Raw genomic sequence first — 15937 nt, forward strand, 5'->3', positions numbered from 1 at the left:
GACTGAGGGCCTATGAATATAGCTGCTCTTCAAAATCAGTGGCACTTTTGAGCCCCCACCACCTCCATCCGCACAGCAGCTCAGCTGTGCTGCAGCAGTTACACATGGCCCGGAATTAAAACAATGGGGTTTGCGGTATCTCTTGTTTGTGTTATCAATCGATCGATTGATTGATTTTTTGTTGGTTTTCTTTTCTTCCCTCAGACTGCAAAGTACTGACACTCTAAGGCTTTCTGAGTTCAGACTAACAAAAAAAAAAAAAATAAAAAAGATATTTGCACCCATTGGATCATTGCGTGGCTGCTGGAGCTGTGTGCTGCTGGCTTATTTCCTTTGCTTGGCGGTCATTAACACCTTCATTAGCAATTTCACAGTGCAAAATGAAAACTGCTTGCATCATCCACAGACTCACTGGAGCTGATAAACTTGTGCATGTGAGACCCTGTCCTACCATGAATGTGAGCAGGAGGAAACATCCCCTCAGGAGCAGGACATCCCATACCCACAGGTGAACCACAGAAGTGCCATCCAGCTCTGCCCCTTCCTCTGCTGCCCAGAAAGGCAGCAGCACTGGGATGCTGCTAAGGAAGGGAGCAAACAGGAGCTCAACTCCTCACCAAGGGGAAAGGCAGTGAGTTTTTGTGGCACTGTGTTTATGGGACACTGCAGGGCAGAGTGCACGCATCTCTGTGTCTCTTGTGAGTTGCTCTGACGTATCTCCAACAGAGCCTACGGCACCCATGTGAGCACACATATCTCTCAGTAGAGGAGTTTTGTTGGCATTGCTCAGGTTGAGAGGGGAGGGAGGCAGCCTTTTCCTTGGGAACCACAGAATAGGTTTGAGGGCTGTGCAAGCTGAGAACTGTGTAAACAGAGTGGATAAATTATCCCCTAAGTTACGAATGTGCTCAGAAGCAGAGCTACAGCCAACCTTTGCATTAGATGGGAACAGCTGCATACACCATAGGCTCCAAATTTCCATAGAAACTTGGATCAGCCATAGATTATCTTCATTTTGTAAATGTTTTAATTATTATGCTATAATATAGTTCTGTGAGGATTGAAATGTTAAGCCAAGGCTCTGTGGAAGCCACATTGTAAAAGCAGATTCTCCAGACCGTATTTTACAAAAAGCAAAGCCGTTTCAGGATTAAGACTTATGGTTTCTGATAGATTTGCTTTTTTCCATGCTATTGCATGCACTGCTTTAAATAAACTCCCACTGAGCTTGCTACTCCAGCGGGACTGGATTGCACTTCCCAGGCATGCATGAATTATAAAGTCAGCTCCGTGTTCCCGTGGAAGGAGAATCTCTGGCAAAAATCAGCCGATACACGTAGGCTCTCTCAAACCCCGGCTGCACACGGACGGGCTTTCATCAGCCCACGGGGTCGCAGGGTGCAAAACGCTGACCCCTCGCCCTGACGGAACCGCTCCTGCTCGCAGCACGCAGACAAGTGTCGCAACTCCTCCACGTCCCGGCCACCGAGATGGCCCCGCCGATTGCCGAGCGGATGACAGGATGTGGTTTCTGCGTGCGCGGCGGCCGCGCCATCGCTGATGTTTACGAGATCAGGTACCGGGCTGGAAACGCGGCCCCGGAGCTCTGGTTACATCAAAGGCTTTCCCACGGCGAGGGCTGCCGGCGCGGTGGGGATGGTGCCTGGTATGGCTGCGTCCCCACCACAGCCACCACGCCGACGCCATCCCCTGGGTGCTGCGCGGCCGGAGATCCCTGCTTTGGTTTAATACCGGTAAACACAGCTACCGGAGCCCAGCCAGACCAGTTGCTTTTGCTGAGCGCCACCACGGGGCACCCGGAGGTGTGGTTGGCTGCAGTGGAAAGCCACTCTGTGCTTGCTGAAATGCTCCTTAAATAACACATCTGCTCGGGATGTCCACTCATGCTGTGCAGATGATGTGAAACTGGTTTTTGTTTTTTTCCTTGCAGGAGAAGTGTTGTCCATGTTCCCTTCTGCCTACTCCCAGCGTTGGGGAAGTGAGGAAGAGCTGAGCACCCACAAGAAAATCCCCAGCTTCTTCCAGCTGTGGGATTTTCATATCCTTTATGGGGTGCCCCGCTTGCTCTGCCTGATAAGTGGTTGGGCAAGATGCAGCCCGGCACCTGCACCAGCATTAAGTCAACAGATTGTTTTTGCTCAGACGCAACAACCTGTGAGTCAGAGCACAGCTCCTGATGAAGGGAAATCCTCCCAGTCAGTGCCATGCTTGTCATTGACTGAGGCAGTGATACAACAGCTGGTTCTCCTCACCCCTATCAGTGGTTAGTTTTTAGGCTGCCTTTTAGCATCTCATCATCAGCTGCAGCTGCAGGCTGGGCTTTTGCCACCAGCTCCCAGTGCAAATGCTGACCCTGCTGGCACAAGCTTCTGGCAGCAGTGTGGTCACATCAGTGGGGATGGATCACCTGGTGTCCTCTATGGAAAGGCCAATGTGCTGAGAAATTAATCCTCTTGGAAAACTGGAGAATTTCATTTCTATGGAGAAACTGAAAGAAAAACAAGGAAGAACAATTTTAATTTCCATCCTGAAATGTTTGGGTTGAATTTCTTTCAATCTCATACAAAAGAGTAATAGATATAGTGCATGATTTTCAAGGCTGATTTCATGGAAACCAAGTACTTTGATCTGGCTGAAATTAGGCAATTTTAGAATTGCAATGCATGACAAATTTATTACCTGCCTCAGAGTGGAAAACAAATTCCAAAATTGCTGGGGTTTCCCATTAAAAAAAAAATACATAAACCAAATGCAACAAGAACCAGCTCCCTCCTGGCTCAGTTCTAAATGTAATACATAGCTTGGTTCCCTGCAAAACCACAGTGCTTTATTTATTGCCTGGATGGTCCCTTTTGTCCCAGGCCTAAGGCTGCTCTGTTTCCATGTGAGATTTCTCAGCTGTGTGCTAGGCAGATGGCTTGGAGCTGGGCCATAAATCAGAGGGTTTCAGGATACATCCAACTTTCTGCGTGTGCCCTTAGCACCTGTGCAGCCTGTTGCCAGCACAGCCTTGTCCCAGGCTTGGTGGTTTTATGTGTGTTGGCCATGCTGAGATTTTTGTCACTGCTTTGGAGCATTTCAAGGCCTCCTCCAGCCTGTAGACATCCCACAGAAACACAGAAGGACCTCAAAATCCATCCAGACTTCCCCGACAGAAGAAAACAGGGATGTCTAAGGCAATACCTTCAAGATATTTAGTCACAGCACCTTCATTAAGCATGGGCAAGGAGAGCAAGTCTACCTTGTTGTAAAACGCTCACATTTTCTCCGTCTGAAAGATCTGGAGCTCTTCAGCCTGGAGGAGAGAAGGTTCCAGGAACACCTGACAGCAGCCTTTCAGTATGTAGGGGGGCTGTAGGAAGGAAGGGGACAGACTGTTTAGCAGAGTCTGTTGTGATAGGACAAGGGGAAATGATTTCAGACTACAAGACAGGTGATTTAGATTGGGTATATGGAAAAAGTTTTCTACTATAAGGGTGGTGAGGCAATGGCACAGGTTGCCCAGAGAGACTGTGGATGCCCCATCCCTGGAGACACTCAAGGTCAGGCTGGATGGGGTTCTGAGCACCTGATGGAGCTGTAGGTGTCCCTGTACATTGCAGGGGAGGAGGACAAGGGTACCTTCCAACTCAAGCTATTCTGATTCCCCCAAGAGCTCTTCCCTCTTCTCCCTATATAGCCAATCTTCTTGCACCCTCTCTATGCCAGTAATTAGACAGCAGACTATAAAACTGCTCATGGCAGGGCTCTTGGCTGCCTAACTGCATGCTGCTCACAATGGGAATTATGCTCGTGGTTATAATTATTAGTATTATTTCGGTAGCATCTCGAGAGCTTGGGCATTGTGGCAGGCATTTTGCAGACACATAGGAAAATGTAAGTCTTTCCCTAAAGACTTTGCAGTTGCAGGCAAGATTCAACAAGCAGGATGCAAAATTAGAAATATAGATTCATGCTATGGATGAGTGGCCAACCTGACCCCAACCACATATCCTGTGAAGCAGATAAATGGAAATGTGTCCCATAAAAAGTCATTCAATGTTTTAAAATCTTAGGCCAACACCAGTTGCAGCTTTTGCTTATTTATTTTCCTCAGTGATAACTTTGTGAAAGGCTTTGCAGTCCCGTCTGCACAGCATCACAAAACTCCACCCCAGTCATGTTCAGGGAGACAGCAACATTTCTGAAGTCACAGCTTCGTAAAGATTTGTGAATGCTGTCTGTGGGGTCAAACATTTTTGAGTCATAACAGAGGGAAGGGGATGTATTTAAAAAAAAAATGCACAAACTTTATTTACAATTGTTTGTTGATAAAGTATTGATGCCTTTCTCTTCTTAGTTTTTTTCTCCATAGGTGATGCTGCTAAGAGTACTTCATAGACAGGTAAAATGTGAGTTTATGTGGGTTTTGACACTAGCAAAACATTCCAGCCTGGATAGGAGTCAGCTCATGTATTTCTAGGTACTTGGGGGAAAAGTGGCTACTTTTAGGGCAACACTCATTCACACAATGGTTGCCCTTGGGGAAGATGTTGCAGCCATGTGACAGACACGATGCTGTGATGTTGCTGTGCCAGACACGGTGGGGTTTGGGGCAGAGATAAGGAGCCCAGCCCGCTGCCAGATGCGCTTAGCTGACGGAGCAGCACTGCAAAATCACAGAGCACAGAAATGAGCTGAGTTTAACATGCCAGCATCCTCTCACACAGCTCTCAGGACGCACGAGAGCTTTGCGGAATCGCAGTCCTGACAAAGCCTGAGTTCTCCGATTCAGAGGAAATGAAAAGGACTTTGTGACTCTGTTGTGACTGCTGATAGAGGGTTGGTGTGCCCAGGGGACAGCCAGCCAAGGGAGAGGGAGGAGCGCTGGAAAATTTGGCTTTACTGAACAGTTTCTTAAATTCAATGAGTCATGATTTTCTTTCAGCGCACGCGGCGCTCTGTGTATAAACTCCAGCCCAGAGAGAAAAATAACCTCTGGTCATTGGTGAGAGAGGGTAATGGTTTCCTAAGGATTAATTCTTCCTAAAGGATATCATCCACATTCCTTTGGAAGATGCCCTCCCACAGGCCCTCTCTCACAGAGTCACACTAAAAATAGTGCTGAGCGCTTCCTGATGGCAGTGCCGTGTTTCTCTGGAAGGTAGGTGAAGTTGACAAAGTACAATGCACTTAAATTTGCCTGATGATGTTGTTAATTATCCATAGATTCCAAACTGAGTGATGATTTCACAGAAAGACAAGGTGGAGACCTATTTTTCATTCTTTTATGAGAAAAATGTGCACGTGGTTTGCATAACTAAAATGCATATTCTCCCTATCCATTGCAAGTTGAGGTGGAGGCTCCTCCATCATCCAGCTGCTCACTCAGCATGCACATTTCTGTAGATCCAGCTCGTGGTTGCTCTCTCAGTGCTGCCCAAATGCAACTGCTGAGAACGTGCATTCAGTCCAGGTTAATAGTCAGTGGAAAAGGCCATGCAAGATGAGCTGCCATCCTGCTTTTCTGCGGCTTTGCAGTGGGATGGGCTGTGGAGCTGTTTGTGAAGGGCAGCAGCCAACTCTTATCTCTGTGCAGATAAAGCAGATAAAGCGAAGCATGCTTCCTTGTGAGCAAATTCACTTGATCTTTGCAGCATGTTTAGTCCTTGACTTTCCTGTGAAGGTGGCAACTAAGTCCTGGCAGCAAGATTTTCTCCTAGAGAGCCCCCAAGCCCTTCCTGACCCAAGAGACTTGCCTTTTCTTATCTTGCTTTTTCAGCCCTGTTCTTCAGAGATGCATGTCTCACTGTCTCTTCTCAGTGTCCAAAGCAGTTTTTTTTCTCCATTTAAAAAATGTCACTTTGGAAATGGGAGTATGTCCCTGGATTTGTATCATCTGGCTTTTTCTGAAGGACTCCTCTTGTCTCTTCTCCAAGAACAAGATGAAGTGGCTGAGGGTGGAGGAGCGCTCCTAGTACCTGTGGGAGAGCTGGAGGGCGCCTGCTCTGGATGCCACTGATGACACTGGGAAACTGAAACTACAGCCCTAGAGAGGAAACGAGATCATCTCTGCTGCTCCCTTCACACTCTTGACTTTGTTTGCTTTGCGTGACTGGTTTCCAGATGAATAAAAAAAATCTCCTGGCCCTTTGAGATGAGGAAAATCATCCAGTGACAAAAGGAAGTTCTGAGGGGTTTAAGATGTATCCTTCCCCTGGGAAAAGAAAGGATACCCCCGTGGTACCTGATATAACTGCGACTTGCAAAGCTCTGTCTGCTAGTTTATAAACATACACTCATTAAAGCATTTTAATTAGGATGTTTTGAGAACTGTGTGTTCATCTGTGCATGCCCTTTGTGAAATATTAAACACCCTTGCCCATTCAGTGCTGTTCTCCTCCCCAGATTTTTCTGCACATGGGGTTTGACGTCCCTGACTATTCTGGAGTTAAATAATCTTCTACAAAAATATCTTAATGAGATCTTTGATGTTGCAGTCAAAGGAGCACATGCCAGAAAAGGTTTTGCTCTCTCCATCCTCTAGTTGTGTTTGTTGATATTTTCCCATCAGGCCTGACAACAAACAGCTGATTAACCTGTTAGCCAAGCGCATCAAAGCACAGGGAGAGAGCACGAAATCTCCTGCTGTGTCCTGCAGCCAGTCCTTGCACGCAGTGGTTTCTGCAGGGCCTGCCTGGGTGCGAGCTGTCTGTCCTGCACAACTGGCCGTCTCAACGACACACAGGCAGAAGCGTGCCTTCCAGCTTTTTATCCAAGTTCTCCAGGCTCAGAAATATGGCCCTACTGGTGCCAGGAGCTCCTCTGAGGGCAGTGGAGGGACCCCTGTGGAGAATCACAACTCTAGGATCACCAGCAGAAGCCCAGCAGGTACCTCAAGTGTCTCTTCCCTTCCACTTCCTCTCACTCCTCCACCCCTAGGGCCTCCTGCCCTTTCTCCTCTTCATCTCCAGCACATCCTTCCCCACACAGCCTGCTGACCTCACTCACCTCCTTGCTTCCATCCCCTGCACCTTGGTCTTTGATGCATGGGGCAGCTCAAAGTGCAGCAGGACCAAGCTGCCTCTGCCCTTCTGAGACGGCGAAGTGTCTGTTTATTGGCAGTGCTGATTTCAGGTCCGTTTATGTGTGGCACTCTTCAAACAGGAAAATACAGATGTTGCACTTGCAGAGAAAGAGTACTTACAGGTGAGCTTGTTTTTCTTCCAGAGAGAAGATCTTTGCAGGGAAGCTGTTTATGCCAGCAGCACCAGGGGATCAGAGCTCCTGGAGAATTTGTCAGAAAGGCTGATGGCTTGGTAACTAATGGCAAGATGAGGGAAGGGAGATGGGCAAAGCTAATGCATTTTTTCATCACTGAATCTCATGAGTTCAGTCTTGGCAGCAGTACTGCTGCTGAGCTCCTGGTTCTCTTGTGCTCCCCTCTCCTGCAGTCTCTGCACCTGTCCTTCAATCAGCATCAACTGACAAATCAGACACTATGGGCCTTGGTTTTGCAAACCAGCAACACAAGCAGGCATGTTTGCAAAGATGGAGCACACTCCATCAGCACCTGGAACCCTCCTGACACAGCACTCCAGTAACAGAGATGTAAGAAGACATAATCCCAAGTGAAGCCATGCAAGGAAATTGTTATATATATATATATATTTCCCTTTACACAAGGAGATAGTGCACCTGAGAAATAGAGACCCAGCAGCTAGCTGCAGGCAGTGTGAGATGACAGATAAATGTTTAAATAATGTCTTTATTTCAGTTCAGCTGAAAAAAAAAATAATTATTGAATGTGGGTCTTCAGCCAAGACGTTCCTTTGTTTCTGAGCTCTCACTGATTAAAATATGCTTTCAGCTGGATTCTAATAAAGACACTACATTACCCTTCACACAGAGTATTAAAAGAATATCTTTATTTGGGAGAATAGAGGATTTAGATGGTGACCTTAATGTTTCTTGAAATTTGAAGAATTTCACCAAGCCTGGAGAAACTCCTACTTCTAAACAGAGGATTTCTGCTCGAACAGGAAGTTTCTCTCGCATTGTTATCCACCAAAATGAGCCCTGGATTATATTTAGTCCCATTCATTCAGCACAATGAAAAGTAAGACTCCAGCCAATTTCCTTAAGCAAGGTTATTAATAAGCACCAGTGCTAGGTGGCTGATCATTTCTAGGAGGCTGGGAAAGGCAATGGACACAGCACAAACACCCACTCTCCTCTGACCAAGGTTCCCAGTGGATTCGACTCTTCAGAGCACTTTATAACCTGAGCTCCTGAGCCTAAATGTTGTCCCAGACACAGCTTCCAGCCCTGCCCTGACTGTTCATGCTTATTGGCCCACACTCCAGTAGAGCTGCAAACAGACCATCCAGGGCAGCTTAGTAGATTTTAAGCTGCAGCTAAATAATCTTTCAGAGGCTCCTACGGGCTCAAAGAAGCTCTGTGCAAAACTGCTGCTGAGCAGCAGATACTGCAATAACAGCAGACTCACAATATACAGGAGCTCGTGCTGAAGTCATATGGGAGCACATGGAGAAGCCGTACACGAGTCAGGAGCTTGGGTCAAAGAGGGCAGCTGTAGACTGGCTGTAATTTCTGGTTTCATGCATTGCTTCCTGTGTATTTAAAAACAAATAACTTGAGCTGTGTCAGTTCTGAGGTCTGGAAGACAGACTTAAGGTGGTATTATGCATGGTCTTCATACTTGTAAGTTTTCTTCCATCTTGCTGGCTATCGCTTGATGTTGAAGTGTCTGAGCTCAAAATACCTCCTGCCTGTATTTGGCTAACTAATATGAAATGACTGGAAGTTTGGGTTTGCCCTGTAGGAGTGAGCTCCCTACCACCACATTTGTAGTCATCAGTGGGAGAAGTTTGGAGTTTTGCAACAATTTCTGCAGTGGTGTATATTCCCCTTCAGATCCCAAGCAAAATTCACACAGTGTGATGTCCTGCCCTTGCTCAGATAGGAAAAACTAGTTGCTTCCCTCCCACTGGGTGCAATGGTGGAGAAGGAGTGGAGGTTTCTCTGCTGAGCTTCTACAGAAGCGAAGTACAGCAATGTGGCTGTCCTTTTGCCATCTAGGGATGTTTTACATGTTATGAGTACAAGGGGAGAAAAGACATGGGAAGAAATATGTTTCAACCACAAACATCTGGGATTCAAATACAGATGATGGAGCAATGTTAGTCTAATTTCTTCCTGCACACTGCCCGTGTACAAGAAAAAAAAATTATCTTGTGCTCTGAAAACCAAACACTGCTCCTGGGAAGGCACAGGATTGGACAAGGGGGAGTGATAGGACAAGGGAAGACTTAAATTGAAAGAGGGGAGATATAGGTTAGATGTTTGGAAGAAATTCTTCACTCAGAGAGTGGTGAGTCATTGGAACAGGTTGCCCAGAGAAGTTGTGGATGTCCCATCTCTGGAGGAGTTCAAGACCAGGCTTCATGGGTTCTTGGCTGTCTGACTTATTGTTGCAACCCTGACCACAGCACGGGATTTGGAACTCGATGATCTTTGAGGTCCCTTCAACCCAAGCCACTCTATGATTCTGTGATTCCATGAAGGTGGAGGTGAGCATGATTGTGATTTCTTGACTGGAATGGTTGGAGCAGTTGTTTCCTCACACTGGTGCCTGTTACTTCAGCAGTTACAGCACTGAGACCTTCCAAAGCTCAGCACCTGGCACCTTTCAGCCCTTGTACAAACCCAGATACAATGCAAGACACTTGTTTAACTCAGATTTGGAAGATCTCAGCCATGAGGACTGTAAATGGACTTACATTTTGAAGAACAATAGAGGCTGTGAGCTATCAGAACATGGCATCTTCAAAACCGACACAAAGCAGGCAAGTGAGGCCACATAAGCCAGCCAAACACACTACAAAATCAAGTTACAGAAGTAATGAAATATTAAGCCAGAGAATTTCTTCAAATTTTAGTGATTTGTATGTATGCATGTGGTTGGCTCTGCTCTGTTATTCCTGCCAAGCACTCAATTAGCACTTGAGTTAATAAGATATTTTAATGGCTGTTAAATTAATCAACAACTCTGACACTGCTTCTCTTTTTTCCAAAGGAAAGACATTCTTTCAGCCCAATTCCTATGTTATCAGTGTCACTAATTATTTGTTTATTCTTTTTACTGCACTTATTTGACTTCATTTGGAATTAGATGCAGTGATAGGGGATGTAATTTAGTATTTTTTCTGTAATGTGCTGAATAGATGAGGATTAGAGCTCCGAGCTATGAGAAAATGAGTACTCATAAGCAGTTGTTCAAACAGAAAACACAGAGCCTTTTTGACAACTGTCATATTCCCTTTGATTTGCTCTTCATCAGCGCTTTTGTGAGTTTGCTCACAGAAAGGTTTGCCAAAATGAAAGTACTGCTAATAGAGATGAAAACGTGTAACAGCCCTCAAGAAAATGTTTGGGCTGACCTGTGCCACAGCTATTTCTTTCTGATTCTCTGACAGCAATCCAGGCAGGAAAAAAAAATCAATAGTTTGGAATAGAGCTCATCAGCCCCTCAAAACAGCTAGTGTACTAAAAATAGAAAGAAAACATCAAGTAAAAGAATTCTAAAATAGCTGAAATATGTCCCCCAAACCCATGGATTTAGAATTGTTTAGTTCTGAAGAATTTAAAGAACAAAAGAAAGCACATGACCTGTGGGCAGTGCACAGCTCTGCACCGGATGGGGCAGAGAAGGTGATGGTTTCCCATCCTGTTGGGAGCAGAGTTGGTGCACATGGGGGTTGTTGTAGGACTCAGGCTGAGTTATCTCCTCGGGATCATTCAAACCTATGCTTCTGCTGTGAGTGAAATAGCCTAGGGCTGGAGTTGTGCTGAGAGAAATGAAAAGCTTTCATAAAATTCTGTCGTGCTGAATGTGGCAGCCTGTCGTGTAATAATAGCTAAAACTTTCTGTAATTAAAACAAGTAGCTAGTTATGGTGTCTGACTATGATCAAAGCGCTTTTGTCTGCTCTGACAGTTGGCACATGTGAAAGATTTTGGCTTTATACACTGTTGTGGTTTTTCTCTTGGTTTTAAATGGCAAGAACCATACATCTCGGATTATCCCTAAACTGAAAGAAAACAGTAACAGGAAACTAAGAACCAGAATTCACATGACGTAAAATGTCTAGGATTTCTGGCAGAAGAAGCTCCTGTGCCCAGTGATCATGCCTTCGGAGCAGTTGACCCAATGCTGCAATGCAAACAGTTGATTTGGGTCATTTTGTTTTTCCAAAGAGACAGGAATACAGCTTGTGGGAGCAGTCCCAAAGGTACTGTGCTGCCCTGTTAAATTAAGAATTGTTTTTCCATAACAAATATTTGTCTGAATTGTGACAAACCAATTGTCTCCCAGTAAAGGATGTTTTTTCATTACTTGGACTGTAAATAATTTTTTGGATATATGTTTAACGGATAGAAGGTACCTTGCTGTTCATGAAATCTCCATCACTTTCCTCTTTCATGTCTGGTAACTATATTACAAAATACAGGGCTTGGTGAGTAAATATAAACTGCTCTTGCCCTCAAATTCCTCTTCATCTCCAAAAAACCCCAAACTAATCCAGAATTCCTTTTGCATCTCTGAAAACATGTACTTCCGCTTAGAGGTCTCTGGGAGGATAAATATGAAGAAGTTGAAAAAAACAGATGTGAACTGATTGGCTGAGGAACATCAGCCAATAATACAATGTTTTAAACATTATTCTAGGCAACAGATGACCATCAGAGTGTGCTGCTGAGCACCAGCATTTTTCCTTTCCTTCTTCTCAAGTTCTGATGTACGCTGTGTGTAGATTTGCTCTTCTGCATCTTATGAGCAGTCATGTCTTCACACGTTGCTTGTAATTTGTTTCCTATTTAGTGGTAGGGGCACCCAATATAAGGACATAAAACTCCAAAGGAGGGCTATGAAGATCGGTAAGGCTCTAGAGGGCAAGGTGTATGAGGGGCAGCTGAGGTCCTTTGGTTTGTCCAGGCCAGAGCAGAGGAGCTGAGGGGAGGCCTCATGGCAGCTGCAGCTCCTCACAGGGAGCGGAGGAGCAGCGCTGAGCTCTGCTCTGTGTGACAGCGACAGGGCCCGAGGGAACGGCATGGAGCTGTGTCAGGGGAGGGGCAGCTGGGGGTTGAGGAAAGGGTCTGCACCAGAGGGCGGTGGGCATGGAACGGGCTGCCCAGGGCAGTGAGCACAGCCCTGAGCTGCTGGAGCTCAAGGGGTTTTGGGACATCACTCTGACATGGGGTTTGGGTTTGGGTGGTGCTGTGCAGAGCTAGGAGCTGGACTCAATCATCTTTTTGGGTCCCTTCCATCATGCCCTTTCCATCTTCCATTCTGTGGTTCTATGATCCTGGGCCACCTCTGCTTTAGAGGACAGGAACTCACCGCGAATGGTTGGGAGCTCACTACTTTGGTCTGTGTTCCATTGGAGTGACTTTGGACTCCACTGCCGGTGCTCTGGACCTGGAGAAAACTGCTGAGCATGTGGGACCTCCTCGTCCCTGTTGCCTTGGCTGATAACTACTGCCAAATGCTGCTGACACCTGTGAGGATCTCCTATGGCTTGTATCTGTGCCGTGCCCCATGCTGACTGCACTTCATCGCTTGCAATCTTGACTCCACATAGTACTGCTTATACACAGACCCAGACTTACCTCCTCTTGGGCATATGACAATAGTTCTTCTAGTGCAAGAGGCAGAGTTGCTTCCCAAGTGCAGACAGCCCATGCAGGCTGCAGGCAATGGTGTCATTAACACTGCTTCCAGGTGATGACAGACAGTATTACCATCATGTGCAATGCCAGAAAGCAATGTGCTGTGACATTCCCGTCCCTGACAGGGAACTGATGACCCATGGAGCTTTCCTAATATATTAATTTATCCACTGCTCACCTTCAGTGAATGCTTTTAATTGACAGCCTGAGTGATCTACTTCTGATGGAATACAAATGCTGCCACCTTGTAGGCTGGTTCCTCAGGCAAGAGACACTTGGAATGAAACATCTTTACTGCAAATGTCAATACAAAAGGAGAAAATCTGTCCACAAAAAGGAAGGAGTCAGACTATGGCAGGACCTGTTTCTGCTCGTATGCTTCATCTGACTGTCTGAAATATCATGAATGGTGACAGATATTAGTCCTTGGTCCCCCAGTATGGGCAAGAGGGAAGGGTCCCTCACCAAAATCCCCATCATACTTGAGTGTTTGCGCATTCCTTGTGTGAACATGCACATTGACAATACATGAGTAAGAACCCTGCTTAACCTAAGAAAGCTCTCTTCTTGCTTCTATAGGCTTCTCTGAAGTTCTCTCAAGTCCTCAGGGATTCTTTTCACTTGATAGTAAAACAAAAGAATTGTTTTGCTACTATTGTAGTTTGAAGTGTTTCTCAATACAGTATTGTCTCACATTAGGATACACTTAAGGAGAAAGATGGAAGTTATATTTCAAGCTGGGCGTGGTAAAAATTATACTGCAATTTGCACAGCTGGCCTAAATGCAGGAATTTTCTATGCACAGCTTAGCACTTCCTCAAGCTGAGAAACTCCGGAGCAGAAAGGTTCCCTGAAAACCAGCAGCTGAAAAATATGTTGCTATTTTGCACCATTTAAATCCTTGAGTAATGTGGACACTGTGTATATGGGTATGGTAACACGGTTCCTGTGGGTGAGACTAGGAAAATGGCGTCTTCTGTGAGGGTAACTGGATGTTTTCTATGCTATTGAATACACTGACTATTGACTTTCTGTGATACAGCTTTATTAACACCTTTTTTGCCAGAATGTAGTTTGGGTTTTTTATTCATTTGTGTCTCTGTGTGTATTAATGTAGACATACATCTGTAAATACATGTTTATGCACACATGGTCTGAGGAATTTTCTTATGTATATATAAATTCCATTTGAATTCTAAAGATTGTATGAACTTTAACTCAGTGTCAATTAAAATGTCTGTTTTATGCAGACAGCATAAATGATCATAGCTCCAAATCAAAGTACCAAGGATCATCAGCACTGCCCTGAGAGACCTTGGCTTTCCAGGGGTCTCTTCTAAAATGCTACTGGAAAAAAAGAACAGAGAAATTCAAAATTTGAGCATTATAAAGACACCACATAGATCAATACCCAATATAAACAGACAGCCTAAAAAACAAAACAAAACAAAACAACAACAACAACAAAACCCAAAAACAAAAAAGCAAAGCAAAACAAAAAACCCCAACACCTTGTCTAGAAACAAAAGACTAAGCAAAGGGTGGTGAGCCATTTTATGCCAATTTTTGAAACATACCAGTGAAACCTCAAAGGACTGGAGAAGCAGTAAGTACTCCCATACAGGGAAAGGCATTCTGGTGTTTATTGTTTTTCAGAGGTGCTTTCATCATTTGCTAGAGTTTCTAAGCATAAAGCAAACGTAACTTTAATCAGTTCCTCTGCAGAGTCTTCTTGTACATCAATCTGTCAGACACATGAGCTGCCAGGAGTAAAGAACTAGAAGAATGGAAAGTTAGAGTGGAGTCCTGGAGGAAATACTGAGCTCAGGGCAGCTGAGTATGAGCTTCTTTACCCTTAAGGTGTATCACTTCAGAAGCTTGGAGGCAGCAGGTTGAGAGCTAGATGGGGGCTGAAATCCAGATGTTTGAAAGCCTGTTTGGTTCAGTTATAGCTGCTGCTGATAACATCCACCACCCAAGATTTAGATGGGACTGTAATAGTACCCAGTAAGCAAAGTATTTCTAAAACAAGTAAATAACATCACTTTTAAACAAAATCAGATATACAAATTTAGGATATATATATAATATATATAAATAAAATATTAACCTTCAAAACCTCAAGAGCATGTTACGTGGCAGTCACTAAAGTGAGTGTGCGGAAAAATCCCAATATAGTACAATAAACTTGAAGAATTCCTGGAGGGACAGATCTTGAGATGCTTTGCAATTGTAAAATGATACAGAGAAGACTAATTATAAACAGTGTGCTGTGAGCTGGGGTCTCATCTCTTGGAGTCACCTGCAGAGAGTCACCCTGCTGAAAGGAACTGGTGGCCTTTCCTGATCACTGGGGCTGTGCATTTTTGGCCTTTTGGGGATGGGCTTGAACCACACTGCATCAAGTGTATTGCCAGACAGAGCTGCTAATGGGAGCGAGGAGCACAGAGGTAGTACGTGGCAGCTGAACTGAGCCAGAGAATGTGAATGGATGCAAAATCAGGGAAGATGTGAGGCTGGAAAAGATTTGTTGGGTTAAATGCTGTTTTGTTTCCTTTTAAGTAGACTGCAAATTAACTTCAAAGAAAGTAAGCAATATTAGTTCTTAAAATCAGTGAAAGCTTTTCCTTGTTGTCCGAATCTTCAAATGATAGTCCTTCTTTCTTTCTCCCTATCTATATATTTTCATCTCAAACTGCACTGGGTCAAACCCATGATGTCCTGCGCAGCTGATGACTACACTGGTATAGCTGAGAAATGCAAATTCCCCCACAGTCAGCCCTGTGCAATAGGTTTAGTGTAGAAGCAGAGGGTGGACGTGCATTGCTCAGCCCCATTCTGGAGCTCTGTGTGGGCTGGGAATTGGTGGGAAAGCTCAGCTGCGGAATGAGCGTTGATACTCATCCAAATCCCTGATCAGAATACATCCTAAACCCCCCAAAGCTGAACTCTGAGCAGGTGCAAGCCTGAAGGTGGGCTGATTTTGCACTTCAGGTGTAGAAGGAATTTCTTCTGCGTTTAGCTCAGAGGTGGAGAAATGCATCTGCCATGAGGAGGGGACTTTTGGCTCTTACAGATTTAATTCAGTTGATCCGATGAAATACACATATTCACCTTAAACAACTGAAGGAGGTATTAACTGCCTGTGGTTTAACAACTGTACTACGTCAAAGGGACCAGTCAGC

At 45.0% G+C, this 15937-nt stretch overlaps 1 long non-coding RNA gene across 1 annotated transcript; it reads left to right on the forward strand.

The window, feature by feature from the left end:
• The first annotated feature begins 303 nt into the window (after nt 1–303).
• Nucleotides 304–6322, forward strand: LOC109367432. Its single transcript, XR_002114568.1, has 2 exons — nt 304–1576; nt 1952–6322. It is a non-coding gene; the product is annotated as an uncharacterized LOC109367432 (long non-coding RNA).
• The last annotated feature ends 9615 nt before the right edge of the window (nt 6323–15937 follow it).

This window comes from Meleagris gallopavo, chromosome 4 (assembly GCF_000146605.3).
Source record: "Meleagris gallopavo isolate NT-WF06-2002-E0010 breed Aviagen turkey brand Nicholas breeding stock chromosome 4, Turkey_5.1, whole genome shotgun sequence".
Classification (NCBI taxonomy): domain Eukaryota; kingdom Metazoa; phylum Chordata; class Aves; order Galliformes; family Phasianidae; genus Meleagris; species Meleagris gallopavo.